This window comes from Octopus bimaculoides, chromosome 21 (assembly GCF_001194135.2).
Source record: "Octopus bimaculoides isolate UCB-OBI-ISO-001 chromosome 21, ASM119413v2, whole genome shotgun sequence".
NCBI classification, from domain to species: Eukaryota; Metazoa; Mollusca; class Cephalopoda; order Octopoda; family Octopodidae; genus Octopus; species Octopus bimaculoides.
In genome coordinates, this window is record NC_069001.1 from 37,946,553 (window position 1) to 37,952,597 (window position 6,045).

The 6,045-nt window shown below is 38.3% G+C and overlaps 1 protein-coding gene across 3 annotated transcripts in view; it reads right to left on the reverse strand.

Annotated features, from left to right (window-relative positions):
- Positions 1–1,229, reverse strand: part of LOC106879706 (zinc finger protein 239) — a 7,777-nt gene extending 6,548 nt beyond the window's left edge. The window contains exon 1 of one of the 3 annotated variants that reach the window (XM_014929391.1): positions 1,210–1,229. The gene's annotated coding sequence lies outside the window, so the exon portion shown is untranslated. The other 2 variants (XM_052975617.1, XM_014929381.2) reach the window with 2 other exon arrangements.
- Positions 1,230–6,045: the final 4,816 nt, after the last annotated feature.

The following is a 6,045-nucleotide window of genomic DNA, read 5'->3' on the forward strand; positions in this document are numbered from 1 at the left end:
ATATATATACACATACATATATATATATATATATATATATATATACACACACACACACACATATATAAAATCATTTCAAATTTAGCGATGTTGGACAAAAGTTGTAAAGTTTATATGCTAGAAATAAAGGAGAATGGGGACTAAACAGTGTATAGAAGTGACCTTAAAAAATACAAACTTTCTCTTTGAGTTGAGGTTAAGATTTAGGGGAATAACGATAACTGAAATGCAGAGTGGAAAGGAAAACTGAATATATTGAGGCAACAAAGGGCAATGTTAGCTAAAGCAAGTTTTTCAACTCACTATATTACATGTAATAAACTACCATATACGAATTAAGACAACATCGTTACTTTAGTAAAAAAGTTTTTCTTAATTTTCCTTCCTTTATCTTTGAACACATTAAAACAAACAGATGAAGTAGGAAGAAGACACGACCTATACAATGTAGATGTTGTTTCTGTTAATAATACTTACATATTAATATAGAGCCAATGACGAAGATGTCACGATAGATTCAAGTAGTCACAACTCAGACTGGACAATGACAGCTTTGACATTTTACAACAAACCTTCATTTAGATTTTTCACATCGACATCGTAAAGAATGTTGTATAGATTTCTTTCCACAGTTAATTAGCAATCAACACTAATTGGATCATCTTAATTGTTTATCAACAACAGCAGAGAATCAACAGAATTATTTTGGAAGTGTTAAGTCTTTAAATACATCCACGTTTCCTTCAAATAGATTTTATCTTCTAAAAGACGGAGATTTGATTCATTCTTAATGACTGCTTGAAATTCTAATGTTATCCATCGGGTAGAAATATTTCTCTGTAAATTACGTTCTGAGTTCAAATTCCGCCGAGGTCGACTTTGCCTTTCATCCTTTCAGGATCGATAAATTAAGTACCAGTCGCGTACTGAGGTCGATCTAATCGACTGCCCCCCCCCCACTCCTCCACCCCACAAATTTCGGGCCTTGTGAAGAATATTTCTCTGTAAAGTCTTCTGCAGTTAATTAATCCTTGTTTCATACAATTTCATTGACGTTTCCCAATATATATGCAATCGTTAAACAATCGAGGATTTTGGATATTTCAATAAAGAATTACAGACACAAATATAATATTTCAATAAAGACTTACAGACACAAATATTCGTCAACAAACAACACAAAAATAATTCGCCATAATGAAGACTCACCAATGTCCGGGGGGTACCGCTGAAATAAAAAGTACTTCCCTCAGATTGGTATATCATAATTATTTTTTATTTGATGCAAATTGAAAAAAACTTTCGTAATCTTCCAATTATTGTACGTATAAAATGGCACAAAATGAAAGTAAAATTATTTTACATGGGTTAAAGATAACAACTAAAGAACTGTTTGGTTATAATCGCCACTTTCCGGTATAAGCCGACAATTTACGCAGATATCAAAAAATGTCTGTTTTCTTCAATATTCAATTTATTTTAAAATTATTAAATTATTAAACCATACTAAGAATTAAATTGGAACTGAAATGCAATACCAATTATGGCATTTTAATGTGGACTGCATTTCTTAATTGTTAGTAATAAACATAGAAATGGTAAAAGTATGATTTATTTGATAATTCTATTTAATTTTATTTTTAATGATGGTAATTACATTATATTTATCATGTAATGTTTTTTTTGAGTGTAAGGTTGGGAGTTTGGTTCCTGGCAGCATGTCATATCCTTGAGCAAGACTTTATTTCACATTGCTCCAGTCCACTCAGCCTGTAAAAATGAGTTATACCTGTAATTACAAAGGGATGAGCCTTGTCACATTCTGTGTTACACTGAATCCCCATGAGAACTCCGTTAAGGGTACACGTGTCTGTGGAGTGCTCAGCCACATGCACGTTAAATTTGTGAGCAGACTGTCACTCAGATCAAATCAACCGGAACACTTGTCATATGTGATGGAGAGCCAGGCCAGGCCCGCAAATTTGACCATATTTCATTTCAAAGACTTGGCATCGACCTGCAATCAACTGGTGACCAAGTGTCACCATATGTAACACTTGTTCAAGATATCCTGCTATGATATTGAACCTGGAACCTCATCGTTGTGAAATGCACTTGTTAACCTTTTCAATCACTCATCTATTTTCCCTCCACTCATTTGGCAACAATCACACAGACAGGTCACTTTGCAAGCATGCAGTACTGGGTTCAACACCACTGTGCAGAACCTCAAGCAAATGCTTGTTACTACAGCCCCAGCTCGACCAATGCCCTTTGAGTGAATCTCATCAATGGAAACTGTGGGGAAGCTCATTGTGTGTGTGTGCTTATGTATGTATGCTTTTTATTTGCCCCCCACAACTGTTTAAAACTAGTGATGGTTTGTTTACATCCCCATAACTGAGCAGTTCTGCACAAAAAATTGACAGAATAAATACCAGGTTTAAGAATGAGTCCTAGGGTTGACTTGTTTGACAGAACTCTTGAAAGTTGTGCCCCAGCATGGGCACAGTTCAATGACCAAAACTAGAAAAGCACTCGGAGAGTGAAGGCCTCTGCCAAGCAGTTCATTTCCACTCATAGACACGCATGCTGAAAATCACCCAATTTCCCAAACTAATACCAGCAAAAACTACACAGTTGAAAATCCATTATCCGATACTCATGGGACAGTGATTGTTGCAGATTTTTGATTTTTCTAATTTCAGATTTCTTTATTAAAAAAAAAAAAATTGCATCTACAAAACGGAACAGTTTGAGGATAGAAACCAGGTCTAAACACAATAGCTTATAGACATATTCTGAATGTAGTTCTATATAAATCTTTAATAATTTTTTTATACCCACGTTGTCATGCTTTGATTAAAAGGTTACAGAGCATAGATTAGATTACTTAGATAAGTTTCGGCCGAAGCTGACTCAGGCCATGTCTAATTTAATAGCACCACCTGGAAGAGATACACAGTCAGCTCTGAGGAACCGTAGCCCATTCAAGCAGAGGGTTATTGTTTTCAGAGACATATCTGGGTGTGGGTGGTTTATCTGGTATTTGTTGGGAGTAATCATCTAGGGATCGTTTGAATGTTGTGAAATCACTTTCCTCCTGTATGTGTGTCTGACACAATGTTGAAGAGAGCAGGGCCAATTGAGGTGAAGTAGTTCTGTCATAGTGTTGTGATACGACACAAACATTTCTGTAGTGGACGGATGGCATGGGAACCAAGCCCCGGATGAATTTCAAAGATGGGCAATGTTGATGGAATATTTTCCACATCATACAGATGATATAGAGCTTACAGTGGCGGTAGAGGGAGCAAAGCCTGAGCTTTTTGAGTCGATCCCAATAGTCAAGGCTTGTCATGTCATCCTCCGCAGACCTCCGCCAAGCAGCTCATTTTAAGATAGATATGCGAGTAAAATTACTAATAGAGAAACGAAAATAAACTTTGGAAACAGCAACACCACCATAGGTTACGTGGAAACGATGAACGTGTTTTCAAGGGAGATAATCAAAGAACGTAAAATTGTAATACTTCATGTAAAGTAAATATAACAAATGAAAAATCCTTCAAGAATCCATAAAAATTCCAGGATCACTATTAAAATTTCATCATCTGTTTCTTGTGTCATTACCAACTTTTCCTGCAAGTTTCATCAAATACTGCTCACAACTGTTAGAGTTATTTTGCACACAGACCGACAAACCAACGCCGATGAAAACATAACCTCCTTCCTTGGCAGAGGTAACAAGTAAAAGATAAAAGATAAAAGATACACAAACACTCACATATGCATATATACATAAATATAAACTTAGAAATACACATGTATACATCTGCACATCCACACATATAGAGGAACGCCCCCTCTAACATACACACACACACACAAACATGCATGGATTTTTATCACTTAACCAATGAAACTTATGTATAAACATGCTCAAATATTTAGAAATATATATGTGGAGGGTGGACGTTATATGATGCTGATGGTGATGATGATACAATTACATGTACATCCATACAAAAATACACATATACATACACATGAAAACACACACATGTACTCATCACAAACACAATCAAACACAAACATACACGTATATGCATATACGTATATATGTTTATATTTATATATCTATTTATAAATAATATACATACATCCATAAACACACACACACACACATCTTCAAGCCATATTTGTGGCTTATCTCTTGTCTGTTGATGTTTGTCAATGTAAAATAAGTTTTGCTTTGAAGGAGGTCACTACGGTATCAGTTTGGGAGAGAAAAAGAAACCGATCCGTCTCCCCATAACAGGTGGGAGGGTCATTTCACACACACACACACATATGTACTCTTACTGTTATCTTCAGGAAGACTTCATTGTTGGCTGTCCATTGTAGGTCGACGTTGACTGTTTTGTTTAGAAATTCTCTGAACGAAACACCTTTGAACGGTAAGACAATTGGCATGAACGCCACCACCACAAACTGCCCCTCTGGGCCTCTGTGCTAAATACCCATTGGTGTACAAGGGTGCAATGAGCTTGTAGCAGCTCACTTGCAAGTTGATACCCTACCATTGTCTGATGGTACAGATGTTCCGTTTGGCTGCAATAACCTTCAATGCATTGGTTTACGATTCTTCTGCTTTGTCAGTTATCCAATGTCCTGCAACCGACATCTTCTCTGTATCCTTGGTATAGAAGGCTTAGGGGTTGTTAAGAGCTGCCTAAGGTGCCACCCCAGTCTACAGACAAAACGAGCAACTTAATCTCCCTTTTCACAACCTGCCACTGATATGGATGCTGTACACTATGTATGTGTGTGCAGGTGTATATAAGTTTTGAGTGGAAAGAGGTTCCTCATTCACAGCCCAAGTGAATACCAGTTTATCCCAGTATTAATATACTTTGGATTTCATTAATTTCTGTTAGTATTAGTGTTAAAACTTATGAAGTTCCAGTTGTCATTATAAATGTTTTCATCCATTTGATTAAGAGAACAAAATTTTAATCTTCTGTTTTGTCAGTTATATATGAAAATTAAACAAGAAATATATATAATAACCTAACTACATCTAAATAGATAAAAATTGTAACAAAAATTTCACTGGCTGCACCAGACTCCAATCTGATCTGGCAGAGTTTCTACAGCTGGATGCCCTTCCTAACGCCAACCACTCCAAGAGTGTAGTGGGTGCTTTTACGTGCCACCGGTACTGGCAACGGCCATGCTCAAATAGTGTTTCTTACATGCCACCTGCACAGGAGCCAGTCCAGCGGCACTGGCAACGACCTCACTCAAATGTTTTTTCACGTGCCACTGGCACAAGTGCCAGTAAGGTGATGCTGGTAACGATCACGCTCAAATGGTGCTTTTTACGTGCCACTGGTACGGAAGCCAGACAGCTGCTCTGGCAGTGACCCCGCTCGGACGGTGCTGTTAGTGGTCCACTGGCATGGGTGCCAGTCATCGAATTTGGTTTGATTTCGATTTCACTTGCCTCAACGGGTCTTCGCAGAGTTTAGTGTCCAATGAAGGAAAGGTACGCACAAGTGGGCTGGTTACACCCCTGGCAGAGGCCATGGGTTATGGTCTCACTTGGCTTGCTGGGTCTTCTCACACACAGCATATTTCTAAAGGTCTCAGTCACTAGTCATTGCCTCGGTGAGGCCTAATGTTCGAAGGTCGTGCTTCACCACCTGATCCCAGGTCTTCCTGGGTCTACCTCTTCCACAGGTACCCTCAACCGCAAGGCTGTGGCACTTTTTCACACAGTCATCCTCATCCATTCTCGCCAAATGACCATACCAGAGAAGTCGTCTCTCTTGCACACCACAACTGATGCTTCTAAGGTCCAACTTTTCTCCCCAGGTACTTACACTCTGTCGGGTATGCACACTGGCACTACACATCCAGCAGAGCATACTGGCTTCATTCCTTGCGAGCTTACGCATGAGGCACAGGTGTGGCTGTGTGGTAAGAAGCTTGCTTCCCAACACATGGTTCTGAGTTCAGTCCTATTGTGTGTCACTTATA